The sequence below is a fragment of the Adiantum capillus-veneris genome, chromosome 30, assembly GCF_014529385.1.
Source record: "Adiantum capillus-veneris isolate H3 chromosome 30, ASM1452938v2, whole genome shotgun sequence".
NCBI lineage: Eukaryota > Viridiplantae > Streptophyta > Polypodiopsida > Polypodiales > Pteridaceae > Adiantum > Adiantum capillus-veneris.
Window position 1 is genome coordinate 60373576 of NC_140960.1, and position 13977 is coordinate 60387552.

The 13977-nt window shown below is 45.1% G+C and overlaps 1 pseudogene; it reads left to right on the forward strand.

Annotated features, from left to right (window-relative positions):
- Positions 1-2372: 2372 nt before the first annotated feature.
- On the forward strand, positions 2373-3707 carry LOC147418051 (uncharacterized; annotated as a pseudogene).
- The last annotated feature ends 10270 nt before the right edge of the window (positions 3708-13977 follow it).

Sequence of the window (13977 nt, forward strand, 5' to 3'; positions counted from 1 at the left end):
ACGCAACGGCTTTTTGGGAAGAGAGCCACCGAGGATGTCTGCAGAAGCATGGTTAGAGCAAAAGGAGATGTGTGATGACGGTTTGCCCCCAGGTACGAATTACCATATTGGCCCCGACTCATGATCAATCACTTGCTCGATCCAATGCACATATTCAAGAATGTGGATAATCTGCTATGGGACCATCTTACCGGCAAGAAAGATACTTTGGGAGCCAGGGCTGACCTTAGAAATGTGGATCGCATGGAGAAATATTGGCCGCAGACAGCATCCGATGGATCGATAAAACTCCCTAAAGCGCCATGGATTTTCACAGGAGCCCAAGAACGCAAATTAAAAGAGACCATTCGATCTTTGCGGACCCCCACTGGCGTAATGCACTCGCTCCGAACGTGTTTTACTAAAGAAGGAAAGCTTACCAGTTTGACATCACACGACTGGCATAAAATGTGTCAGGTATGTTCATAGTGGAATATATCATAGTGGGAATTGTGTAAAAAATTCGTGTGTGGATTTGAATATTATTGCTGCACGTGTTTTGCAGTTTATTTTACCGATGGCCATTGAGGGATGTTTGTCTCTTGACGTCTGTAACACAATCTACAAACTTGCGAAGTTGGTGCAATGGATCTCACAAAAGGAGACTCAATGTAGACTCTATACCATTCGCCAAACTAAACGCTGCGGAGGTTGTGTGCATGTTTGAGAAACACTTTCCTACTACCATGCTAACCATTCAGGTGCATCTTCTTGTTCGCATAGTTAAATAGTTGGCACAGTACATTTCAAATGGATGTTCTTTTTAGAACGTTTCATGAAAACGCTCAAGGGATATGTGCGTCAGAAGGCACGTCCGGAGGGTAGCATGGCAGAAGTTTGGCTGGTATCAGAGTCCCTAGTGTACATTGGAGAGTGGCTAGACGGATTTGATAAAGCCCGGGACACGCTATGGCGAACCATAGATGATCAGCCCATATCTGGGATTGTCATGTGCAATCTCGGTGTTGAGAAGAAGATGACAAAAGATCTAGAGGCTAAAATCAACCGATTTTGCATGCTTCACAATCCAGTGATGCAAAAGTGGATTTCACAATATGAGGATGCAAAGCAAGAGGGACAAAGGGCACGAATCGAGTGGAGACGGGGAAGACGACCACCAATGCACTATCTGACGGGTCTGGAGAGCCTATCAACATTCATGAGCTTAAGATGGTTGCACAACCAATTGAAAAAGTGCACAACATTGCGGTGAAGAAGTGACTGAGGAGGAGTGGGAGTACTCTCGGGGTTGCGCGACCAAGGTAAGTTTGCAATGTACGACTAGTGACTTTCTAGATGTTTGAACGGCCACTCATAATCTTTGTTGGTTGTAGTATAAGTCATACACAACAGCATGGTGTAAAGGTCGACATTTTAGGGTGGAACAAATCGACAAAAAGCGGTTTACTTAAGATTGTGAATCATGGCAAAATTTGAACAGTCTAGTCGACGACGGTCCTCTGATGCAGATCCTGTGGTGGCGAAACTCACTTACTTCGGCATGCTACAAGAGATTTTGAGGATCGATTATAGAGGATTATTTGTCGACTTGTTCGACGTGCAATGGTTCAAGATAATCATGGAGGGTCGCAACGCTAATGTGCGTAGAAGAGAGTCTCGTTTTCTTGAGGTGGATTCAACTAAGAAATGAACTGACCTAAGAGACACTTTCGTACTACCCGAGCATTGTGAACAAGTAAGTATGTAAATAGTTAACATCCCATTTTAGAAGTTATGTGCTTGGAAGCTCTCATGTAAGTTATCTGGCTCTGGCAGGTGATATTTCATCCTACAAAGTCTGCATCAAATTGGTGGTACGTCATAGAGGTAGCCCCTTGTAGTGCACGGACGTATAAAGGCTACCATGTGCCAATCACACCGGCATCAATGGAGGAGATCAGAGAAGATGTTCAATCAAAAGCCGCTGAGGTGGTGCCAGACGAGCATCGAGCTGCTACTCTCTATGGGGTGCATGCAGAGGATCTACAAAATGAAACGGAGGACATCTGTTTAAACGGAGATCTCTATAGAGATATAGGAAGTTATGTTGAGCTTTGCGAGGATGAGAGAGAGAACTCTTAAAGCCATAAATATTGTATTTGAACAATCTAGCTCCGTTTTATAATGTATATTGTATTCACGTGGCTTTTTGTCCATTCTATCTATATGCATCATTGTCTACATAGGAATCCCTCCCCCTTTATGAGTCCTCTCTCTCTCTCTCTCTCTCTCTCTCTCTCTCTCTCTCTCTCTCTCTCTCTCTCTCTCTCTCTCTCTCTCTCTCTCTACTTGTCCATGCTTTCTTCTCCATTCATTCAATATTAAGTTTAAATGTTCGTGTGTTTAATGCAGGTATGGATGATGAGGAGTTTCTTTCTTCTTTGTCACCCCAGCAGAGAGAGTGGTACGTAGAGCGTCATTGCCCTGGCGCACCATCGTACGTTCCTACTCTAGCCGCGTCCCCCTTTGTTCTGGAGCATTCAGCGTGCTCCGAAGCTTCGGTGTCGATGAGACGATCTTCACACTCGTCTCGTCACCGGCGCTCTAGTGGTGGCGACGGTGGTTGTTGTGGGGATGCCGCCGACGATGCCTCGACACCGCCTCGTGTTCGATGAGGCTCTTTACCCTCTCCTTCTTTGCCTACCTTGACACCAGCCACAACATCGCCATCGACACCAGGTTTTGCGCAGCTGACGGCCGTTCCTAGCGGCTACACACCACTAGCTACTCCTCCAGGAGTCACTCCAGTCGACACTCCTCGCTTCGAGGCCCAGACTCCAGTGGAGACACCTGACGTCCGTACCCCCATCGACACACCGCTAGAGACCCCTGCCGGGACACCCAGGTTCACGCGTCACCGACGAGAGGACTTGCCTTACTCCGTCGACTTCAGCGGCGGCATCATCTTGGATGATGAAGGCAAGAAGGTGATCTCGCGCATGTGCGGTCTTTGCTCTCAGGTGTTTAGACACTACATACTAAACACCTGGAGTGAAGCACCAAGTGATTTAAAAGACAGAGTCATCAGCATGCTTCATGACGAGTTTCCCGTTCCAACACGGGATGATCGCTTCAATGAAGACCTGATGAAGGTTCGAATGCAGGAATACTGCAAGCACAAGCATTCTGAAGTGCAAAAAGCAATTAAGCATGGGTGGAACATACCAGATTGATTGGCCAAAGAAGATTGGAAGAATGCGAAGAAAGCAGCGCGCGAGAATCCCGACAAGTGGAAGCAACAAAAGGAGGCATCCAGAGCGTGAGTAGAGGCAGGGAGCTCGCACCACTTGGGGAGCGGCGGGTGGGTATCATTTGAGGCCAATTTTGTAAGTGTTTTCGTGTTGCTCTTTAGGTTTGATAGTTTAGGGTTTAGAGGTTTTTAAATTCTAACATAATGGATTCTTTGTATGTTTTGACAGTGGTCGATGACAGGACGTGACCCCACACCGTACGAGCGTGAGTACACAGGCAGGAAGGGCTTAAACGCCCTGATGGACATTCTGAGTTTTCGCGGCGGCATGGTTAGTATTAGGGTTTACTCTTTTCTATTTGTTGTATTGTTTTATAAACGTCCTATATGTTTATACTTATAGAAAGTTGTCTTATTGTTTTTTTTTTGGCAGAATCCGATAGATACGCCGCTTGGACGCGATGAGACATTTGATTAGACGACGTCAGTTTAGCTGTAGCTAGATACCATTAGTTTCCTTTTGTCATAGCATATGTGTCATGAGATGACGTTTATACGTCTTTTTGAAAACCATGTATATTTTTTCAATAATGACAATGGTGGTGTAACTATTACATTTGCAAAGTTTACAAGTGATTTTGCCTATGATGTGTACAATTGTCATTGATTTACTTTCATCAATTTACTTTTGTCAGTTTTGTATTTGTATCTTTATTCTGCAAACAATATTATGGATGATGGAGTTAATGGTTATATTGTCTTATGGGTGACTACTTTGGGTCTATATCTAAGCTTTCACTTTCTTTCAAAAGTGAATCAATTAATGAAACATTCAATATAGTTTATGGGAATGCCTTGCCACCAAAAAAAAATTCTCTTGAGCGTCGCTATGACCGTCGCTATATAAGGTTCTGCAGTGTCGCTATAAACATCGCTATCGGTGGCCTGTAAATGTCGCTATAGATGTCGCTATATAGCGACGCATATAGCGATCGTTATAGCGACGCTCATAGCAACGTTGCCATATCGACGCTCTTAGCGACGCCGGGGAGTATAAAAACCCAATGTATTTCCGTCGCTAACAGCGTCACAAGTGCACACAGCCTCTTGTAGTGTATGCTCATTAGCAAGGCCCTTGGTTAACTATTTTATGAATTGCACAAGCACATCGAGACATTTTGCTCACATTTGCATTCAACTGCGCAAAATTTGACTTTAAAACAGACATACGTGTTTGTACTACTCTAAATTCCTGCATATCAAGCAGTTCATTGCTATCTTTGTGGCCAGTTTCCGCATGGGCACCTTCCGTGAGAGTAATCGACTGTGGGGCGACATGAGACTAAATTGCTAAAGGGTTAACTATGATGTATGTCTATGTTTTAATCCATGGTATAGATGTGTAAGAAACAGAAAAAGAAATACCTTGTATGAAGAACCTCGCAACAACAAGCCAGATGAGCAGCTGATGCAGGAGAAGCTCGAAATTAAGCTTTTCTCAACCTCTCAATAGCAATACCTAAGATGTTCCCAAACAAGCTACTTATGATTCTCTTCGAGATACGCCTGCTTCTGATCCCCTTACAGTTTCCAAGGAGCTCCCTCCCCCATCTAATTCATCAAAACATCCTCAACAAAATGAAAAGGGGTTTGAATGGGTGCCCATTTTGCGCCACCGCTCCTTGTTGGGATCGGAGAGCACACACACAGAGAGCCAGCACGAAGAAGGAGATAGACACAGTGTGTGGCGGGGCGGTACTCACACTACAATGTGTAGTTATGAGTATAGTTATTATGAATGAGTAAATGAATGGCTGTACATGGGCGGCTGAACAACGGGCAGCCGGGCAGCCGGGCACACGGGCCTTTAACCCAACAATCTCCCACTTAAAGGCAGTGTGCCTTTAAAGTGGCCAAAGTACAGCAAAAGAAGTCAAGCCATACCCATCAGCGATCTACAGTGTGCAAACCGCTGTGAGGGTAACGACTTCGTGAGTAGATCAGCAGGGTTATCTTCAGTGTGTACCTTGACAAGCTCTATGCGCTTGTCCTCTAGCACCTCTCGTATGAAGTGATACCTCACCTCAATGTGCTTTGTCTTCGCATGGAAGACAAGATTCCGTGCCAACGCTATGGCACTCTGGCTATCACAATGTAGAATCGGAGCATCACCAGCTATACCAAGATCTCCCACTAGTCGTGAGAGCCATACGGCCTCCTTGGCAGCCTCAGTGGCAGCCATATATTCAGCCTCTGTAGTGCTCAAAGCAACGCATGGCTGTAAATGTGATGCCCACGAAACCGGTCCACTTGTAACTGTGAACACATAGCCGCTAGTAGACTTCCTCGAGTCCACTGACCCTGCATAGTCTGAATCTGTATATCCGCAAACATACATATCCTTCTCACCATAACATAGGGACAACTCTGAAGTCCCTCTCAAGTATCTGAGAATACCTCTCACTGCATCCCAATGACGCTTGCCCGGGTTAAACATGTACCTGCTAACCACACCAACTGCATGAGCAAGATCTGGACGCGTAGCCACCATGGCATACATCAAGGAACCAACAGCTGACGCATAGGGAATCTGAGACATCTCTGTAGTCTCCAAATCTGTCTGAGGGCAGTCATCATGGCTGAGTTTTACATATGGAGGCAACGGGGTACTAATGGCCTTCCCCCCTTTCATATGAAAACGCTCAAGCACCCTGTCAATGTACTCTTTCTGACTAAGAGAGAGCATCTTGCCAGAACGATCACGAGTGATCCGCATACCCAAAATATGACTGGCATCCCCAAGATCCTTCATGGAAAAGGTCTCATGTAGCCTATGTTTCAAGGCATCCACATCAGAAATACACTTCCTTGCGATCAGCATGTCATCCACATACAAAACCAAAACAATAAGACTACCATCTGCAGCCTTGCGAGTATAGAGGCATGGGTCCTCATAACTGCGTACATAGCCCAATGAACTCATGAATGCATCAAACTTACGATACCATTCACGAGATGATTGCTTCAGCCCATACAAGGTCTTAAGAAGCCGGCATACCATCTTCTTTGAACCATGAATAACAAACCCACTTGGTTGCTCCATGTACAAATCCTCGTGCAAGTCCGGATGTAAGAAAGCTGTCTTTACATCCATTTGCTTCAACTCCATGTCTTCTGTAGCTACCAAGGCAAACAACATACGCAAAGTAGACATCTTCACCACTGGGGAGAAGATCTCGTCAAAATCAATGCCCTTCTGTTGCTTGAATCCTTTAGCCACAAGCCTTGCTTTGTACCTAGGCTTTGCATCCATTGAACACAATTTTATCTTGTAAACCCACTTGCATGGTAGTGCCTTCTTACCCTTTGGCAAAGGAGTAAGCTCCCACGTTTCATTTTGGATCAACGAATCTATCTCTGACTGCATAGCCTGCTCCCACTTGAGCTTGTCAACACTAGACATGGCCTCATCATAACATGATGACTCCCCGCAATCAGTCAACAGTACATAATCCATAGAAGGCACAAAACGCTGAGGCTGTCTTGCACGCCGCTCTGAACGCCTCAAAGACTGTGCAGGAGGTGCATCTGGCTGTCCCACATCTACATGATCTCCCAACAAGGGCTGATCTCCCACTTGAGGATCAATGGGCTGCCCACGAGCAGCCATTGGACCATCATACCGATGACCATCCTCCTCAAATATCACACGCCGAACCTCAACAGTTCGCGGTGATGCTCTATACATAGAGTCCTCATGAAAAACAACATCATGGCTGCGCACAATCTTCCTGTCAATAGGATCCCACAATCGATAACCCATCTCACCAGAGCTACCATAACCCAAGAAGATACATCTCTTGCTCTTTGGATCCAATTTGCTGCGTTTTGCCTTAGGTACATGTACATAAGCTTCACAGCCAAAAACACGAAGGTGACCATATGAAGGTGGCAAACCTGTCCATACCTCTTCAGGCACTTTGAAGCCCAAAGGAACACTAGGTGAACGATTTATCAAATGCACAGAAGTGGCAACAGCTTCAGCCCAAAATCCATTTGACAAACCAGCCATAGAAAGCATACTACGGACTTTTTCCTGTATAGTCCTGTTCATGCGCTTTGCCACACCATTTTGAGGAGGTGTATAGGGAGCACTAAGCTCACGCCGTATACCCTTCTCAACACATAATGTTGTGAAAGCATGAGACATAAATTCACCCCCATTGTCCGTATGTAAGCACTTCAACTTACAACCTGATTGGTTCTCAACAAGAGCCAACCATTGCTTAAATATATCAAACACCATATCCTTCTTACGAATGGGGTATGCCCATACCTTCCTGCTAGCATCATCAATGAACGTAACAAAGTACATAGCACCTCCAAGAGAAGCATTGGGCATCGGCCCACATACATCACTATGCACCAAAGCTAGCTTTTCCAAAGATCTGTGTGGAACACTTTTCTTATGAGAAGACCGAGCATGTCGATCATAAAGGCAATGCTCACAAAACTCAAAACCACCAAAATCTGAAACGGGAATGTAATCCGCACGTGCCAACAACTTCAAACCTTTCAGTGACATATGCCCCAAACGCTGATGCCATAAAGAAGCAGGAGGTTGCTCAGTGATCCCCACAATGTGATCAGCCACACTAGCTACACAAAGGGAATACAACGTATTCCTCTTAGCACCTTTAACCAAAACAAGGCTGCCCTTAGTGAGCTTCCAACCTCCATCACCAAAAGATACATTGAAACCAAGTGAATCCAACTGACCCACGCTAATCAAGCTTTTTGCAAGAGCCGGCACATGACGCACACGCTGCAAGACAAACGTAGTAGAGTTTGGCATAGCCAAATGAATATCCCCAATGCCATGAATCTGCATAGAACGCCCATCGGCAATCCTGACAGTACCTGTGCTCGAAGCATCATAGTCATGAAACCATGACCTATGAGGCGTAACGTGAAAAGAAGCACCACTGTCAATGACCCAATCCATAGGCATACTACGCTCATGAGTGAGAAGAAAAGCGTCATCAAAATAGGATGCAAGCAACACATCACCAAGCTCTTCACTAGTAGCACTAGTCGGAGCACATACATGGTCATCTTGAGAGCTACACTCTCCCTGTGTTGCATTTAACTCCTCAATCTTGACATTGGATTTAGGCTTGTCCTTAGCATCATGGTCTTTCTTCTTACCATCTCCATTTTCCCTTTTCCACTTGTAGCAATCCTTTTTGAAATGGCCTTTTCTACCACAATGAAAACATTCCACATCCTTTTTACTTGTGCCTGCACGGGACTTGCTTCTAGATTTACCCCTATTGGACTTATACTTGTCCATAGTCCTGCCTCTGACAACCATTGCACTAGAAGACTTACTACCTGCATTATTCTTTCGATTAATCTCTTCCGTGAGAAGACTAGACTCCACATTAGTACTTGTCAACTCATCTGCAGGAACCGAGTTACTTATGGCTGTCCTAAATGTGTCCCATGACTCAGGCAACGTGACAAGTAAAAACATAGCTTTTACATTGTCCTCAAACGTAATTTTCTGCGTAGCAAGTTGGCTGAAAATTGTATTGAACTCATTCAAATGCGCATTCATGGAAGCACCTTCCTCCATTCGCAAATCAATAAGCTTTTTAATCCAATACACCATAGAAGCAGCCGAATGCTTATCATACATATCGCAAATCCGCTGCCATAGCTCATAAGCTCCACCCTGTGCATCTTTCACATTGTAATAAACAGACTTTGAAAGGGAAAGCCTAATGGTAGACCTGCACATCTCATCCAACTCCTCCCAATCATCCCTCTCCATGTTCTCTGGCTTAACTCCCTGCAACTTTAGAGGTCGAATCTGTTTTTTCTGCACCAAGACATCCCAAATCTGATCTTTCCAATATGAGAAATTAGCACCATCCAATTTCTCAATATTGAAAACTGTGTCCTCTTTAGTGCCCATTACAACAAGAATGCAACAATGAGAAACCTGTAACCAACCAACAAACTGCCACAACAAAGTAGTGTTGCAAATCTGACAACACCTGCTGCTCAATCAAAGAGCAAACGCACAGAGTATAAATCAGCCCATAATATGGTCAAAAAAAGTACGTAGAAATCCACAAACAAATGCATAAACCCGTGACACCTGTAACTCAACCGGCCTAGGCAAACCGTGCCACAAAATGCATCAACAATGAGCTGCCATAGAGGCATAAACATACTGCATGTCTGAATAACCACAATAGAGACATAAGCTGACCAAGCTTACACAAATCCGTGAGCATAAATGGATCCAAGTGAGCATATAACCAATGCACAAGCTCAACGAAGTCCAATCTCTACTGTCAACCAAGTACCTGTCCGTACTCAAACCGCAACACTGCAAGCAAGAGCAAACCCGCTCTATGTATAAGTGAACCAAATCTCCACAATATCATGCATAAAGAGTGTCTGTCAAACTGCCATATCCACATCCATCAACATACATAGATGATGTAAACCTGTAGCTTAAGAACACGCATAAACAGACTGCCCAGAAGAGTAGAAGCTCCCACTCAAACCACAACCATATACATGGCTGTCCCATAGTCAAAATACATGTTTTGTAACCACAGAAGAAACCTGTATCCAAAGCTCCTTGTAACTTGTAACCTGTACCCGTACCTGTACCTGTACCTGCACCTGTACCTGTACCTGTAGTCGAAGAAGACAATGTCGCCAAACTCCCACTCTATCTGTGTGTATGAGGCCACTCCAAGAAGAGACTACACACTCTCAAATGAGCTGTGGGCTCACGTAAGTGGAAGACACTACAACAATGGCACCTGTAATGGCTATGGAAGCTCTGGCAACAGAAAACTACCAAAGAGAGCTGAAAAACGCAGCTCCTAGTCTGTAGCTCGGATGGGATTTCTAATGGCACGAATGGCTCCGAAAGGGGGGTTAAAGCCCAGGACGCCTGCTGAAAATACTCGCGGAGTGCTGAACCTTCCAATGCCAAGCTCAGAAAAACCTTCTGCTCTTTAGAAATGCGCGCGTGCGCGAAACCGAAAAACGGCAATGAAACAGCAGCAAGTTTCAACACACTCTACAATGATGATGAAGCTCTCAATGCTCTCACTACCAAGCTCTGATACCACTTGTTGGGATCGGAGAGCACACACACAGAGAGCCAACACGAAGAAGGAGATAGACACAGTGTGTGGCGGGGCGGTACTCACACTACAATGTGTAGTTATGAGTATAGTTATTATGAATGAGTAAATGAATGGCTGTACATGGGCGGCTGAACAACGGGCAGCCGGGCACATGGGCCTTTAACCCAACACTCCCACCACCCTCGTTGTCGACACCCCCATCGCTTCCACCCCGCTATTGCCTACATGCTTGCAGCGGAGAACCTCCCTACTAGACAATCATGCATTTGTGGAGGTCCATGTCCTACCACGTGTATGGATTTGGGGGGGAGAGAGAGAGATAGAGAGAGAGAGAGAGAGAGAGAGAGAGAGAGAGAGAGAGAGAGAGAGAGAGAGAGAGAGAGAGAGAGAGATTAAGTTCAACCCTTTCATTTTCCTCAATTTCAACCTTTCCCTTTTCCAACTCAAGTATTGAGCCCATTTTTCGATTTAATCCCAGCAGGTACCCCTTACTTTGGTGGAGAAGTTTGTGTTCTTGTAGGACCCCCACGGTTCGGACCGTATGGGCACTGGAAATAGTTATGGGCAAGGGCTGGGGACTATCCAAAGGCATGACGACCCTTTTTTCTCAAATACGTTCGCTTGTCATCCATGTCAACTCAGGACCGTGAGTGCCATTTTTAGGCGCATAGTGTGCAAAGGACCTAAGTCTCGAGGCTAGAATAACCTTAAGATAGATCTGTATGCCTTTCTCTCTTCTCCTATGAGCCCTGTCCTGCCCAACACCTACAGGAGCTACAATGGCTCACGTGCTGCAAAATTTCCCGTCACATGAATTTCTTGGAGGGGCTACAACGTTTGGTCGTTGTGCTGCAAGTGATGTAATATTAAGTCGGATTTGCAACACATTTAGTGCACAAGCGGCAATTGACTATACTCGATGGAGGATCGTGACTTTTCACTTACATTATCGAGGAACAGGAATGCTTTTACAATGCGAAGGCTAGGCGGGATGGGGCTCTATGAGGCATGTTTTTTTAGCATGCCAATAAGGGTCCTTGAAAGGAGGGGGCTACCCTAACTTTGATGTGTAAGCACCCTAGCTTGTTGTAGTTACATCATTTATTGCATAATGAAAATGGACCCCCGCATGTTAACTCCTTCCATGATCCCATTGTTGTAGGGTTAGGGAGGATATAGCAAAGAGGTATTCATGTTATAGAGTACACTGTTAAACAAAACAAAACTAAATGTACGAGACCCCAATTTTGGATTCATTAGTTTTGAGGGAATCCAAGGAGATACCTTTGCTCAAAGGGACTAAAGTAAAAGCTAAATGTTTTAGAGCCAAGTGGAAGAAGGAGAAGAAGAGAGTTTTAACATCGTAGGAAACTGTGCAAGAGACCTTAAAGATCTAGCCGATGAGGAGAGTTGAACTCAAGAGCCGTTATGAGAGAGAGACATCTGCATTGTTGTCAGGAAAAGACGGGCCATGCGTTAGGAGAAGTGCACAGACGCGCTGATACGCATTGCATTGCCTCAGCTTATCGCCATTGAGACGGGTGTGCAAACAATGAGGGGAAGGGGGCAATGGCTTCCAGGATCAGCGAGCGGGCGAAGGTGGTGAACGACGAAGGAGCTGGGCCGAGCATGCAGAAGCAGGGCTGCAGGCGGGCGGGGGGGGGGGGGGGGGGGTGGGGGGGGGGGGGGAAGTTGGTGTGCAAGCGGGGCTCTCAGGACAGCGATGGCGAAGCACGTTAGGACAGCGATGCCGACGGAAGAGAGAGGAGAGAGAGACATGCAATTTTACTTTTGGGGACGGAGGGAGGAAGGTATCTCACTAGATTCGGTTTAAAAGGGCTCTAGACCCAGTAGGTGTGCATACAAGGTTGCACATTATATAGGGCATCAAGTGTGTAAAACAATGCATATGGATCTATGAACTCCACAATCAACTTCTTAGAAAGTGCGTCGACCTTTCTTTATAGGAAACTAAATTGGCTTCACCACCACTTCACTTGTCCTCATACATGGTAAATTACCACATAGGCTCTAAGTACACTAGCAGAGATACACACCAATAAGTATAATTGTAAGGTCATGGGCCAGTGTGAAGTCTAGCTCAAGGGTTGCCTATATAATGTCATATGACTGGGTGGAGAGCTAAGGTTTCATTGCTCTATGCTTTAAAGTGGTAACATAGCTATTTGTATATGGAGGGAGGGTGAGGTCTTTGCATGCTCATGTTGTGGAGAACCGTATAGACCTCGTGGTGCAAAGCATGCACATCTCGTAGTGCAAAGTGTGGGCAAGGCCCCTTGGCCATGGATAAGGAAATAGGCGACCTGCACAAAAATGCGATCAGGTGTCCTCAATGGGTTTGTGTTGCCATAGGGGAGACTTCTCATTCCTATACCACCATGCGTCGAGCCTTGTAGTGCTCTCTCTCTCTCTCTCTCTCTCTCTCTCTCTCTCTCTCTCTCTCCGTGGCTCTGCTCAACGCTTTCCCTTCATGCGTGGGCGCCCAATCCTTGCCAAGGTGAAGAGATTGATCATCGAAACCAATTAAGGGAGCTTGAGAATTGAACGTTGCAAAGTACTCCGAGAGGTTTTCCAAAAATATTTTTGAATCTTCCCAATCTCCAACAGGTAGTAAATTTGCTGCATAATCAACAACCTTTGAAGATTTTTTTTGAATTGTGATACAATTTATCCGCCAGCTATTTTGGACCGTTTCCACAAACTTTTGATTCTTAGAAACCTTAAGGACCTTCTTAAGTTCGCAATTATTTCCCACATTTGGATGAGTTTCCTAATTATCTGGTTAGGACATGTTATTTGGTGGTTTTTTAAAGTCGTGATTGACATCGAAGGTAGTTTCAACAAATTGTTTTGACTATTTGGCACGGTCAATTGCCATCTAGTGTTGCAATTGCTCTTTTACTTTTTACTAGTGCAAGGTGCAAAGACAGTGGAGATGCAAGGGCAAGGTAGTCGCACCCGCGCGTAGACATAGAGCAACCTATTGAGCACGAAGGCTCATGCAAAGGGGTGTGCATGTGCGATCCAAAAGGGAGCCTTGGGGGGTGCGGGGGGAATCTTTCCAATATGTAGAGGCTAACCAACCATTTTTGACACCTATTAAAGCAAGAAACAATCAGATCTGTTAGTGTCCTTAATGGCCTCATGTGTGAAGAGATTTATTTTCACGTTATTCTAGTCTTGATACTTAGGTTCTTTACACACTATGCGCCCAAAAACAGTGCTCACATTTGTGAGTTGACATGGACGGCAAGCGTAAAGAAATTTAAGTGACCCCTTGTTTTTACAATTCCCACGTGATGTTTTCACCTGATTTTAAAAGGAAAATGTCACGGCCAATAGTTTGTAATATAAGGGGGTACTACCCACCCAAGTATGGCACACAGGTTCGTTAGTTGAGGTGGATGTTAAATGGAATGTCTCCCTTAAATACATAGGGATGCCAAAGCTTTGAATGATCCTCAACTTTTGCCCAAAATGCTAGGTGATGCCCAAATGGCTTGAACCGTAGACGCCTCTATTAATGACAATTTTAACCAATAAGCCACT